The 633-nt window shown below is 62.7% G+C and overlaps 1 protein-coding gene across 1 annotated transcript in view; it reads left to right on the top strand.

The window, feature by feature from the left end:
- The window catches only part of ELFN2 (extracellular leucine-rich repeat and fibronectin type III domain containing 2), a 23,822-nt gene that overhangs the window by 2,869 nt on the left and 20,320 nt on the right, over positions 1–633 (top strand). The window lies entirely within an intron of this gene.

Below are 633 nucleotides of genomic sequence, written 5' to 3'. Positions count from 1 at the left end.
AAGCCAGAGGAGGGTGTGGGGTCTGGGGCTCTGGGACTAGGGACAGGTTTTGGGGTAAAGGAGCCTGGGGTGGAGATGGACCCAAGCTCCCCTGGGGCAGGGAGTGGGTCCCCCAAATGGGGGACAGGTTACTGGGAGACTTAGTAGCATATGGACATTGGGCATCGTTTTCTCCCTTTATGGATGGGGAGACCGAGGCCCAGAGGAAGGGCGTCACGTGGCAGGTGAGAGGCAGTCTCCCAGTTTCCCAGCCCAGTGTTGTCCCCCACTCCCCCAGTGGCTCTTCTGGGGCCCTCACCCTCTGTCCATCCGCTATCTGTTCCAGAGCTGTGGTCTCCTGGAGCTGAGGGTCAGGCAGGTGCTTTTCCTTTCTAGAAAGGCTCATGGCCACGCCCCCAGAGTATGGAACTCCTCATGGGCGGCTGTGGGGGGGTCTCTGCCCACTGATGCCAGCACCCAGGAGAAGTGGGAGGTCCTGGTCGTAGGGGAGGTGCAGGCATGGGACGGTCCACCAGCCCCCTTCAAGTGTCTTCCAAGTAGCCTGGGAGCTGTCGACGGGGTCTGAGGAGAGCGGCTGGGGCAGCGGGCTCCGCATCTCAGGTGGAGGCCGTTACACCCCGGGCCCCAGCCTCT

The sequence above is a fragment of the Bison bison genome, unplaced genomic scaffold, assembly GCF_000754665.1.
Source record: "Bison bison bison isolate TAMUID 2011002044 unplaced genomic scaffold, Bison_UMD1.0 scf7180017864468, whole genome shotgun sequence".
Lineage (NCBI taxonomy): Eukaryota > Metazoa > Chordata > Mammalia > Artiodactyla > Bovidae > Bison > Bison bison.
This window is presented reverse-complemented; position numbering and strand designations above follow the sequence as displayed.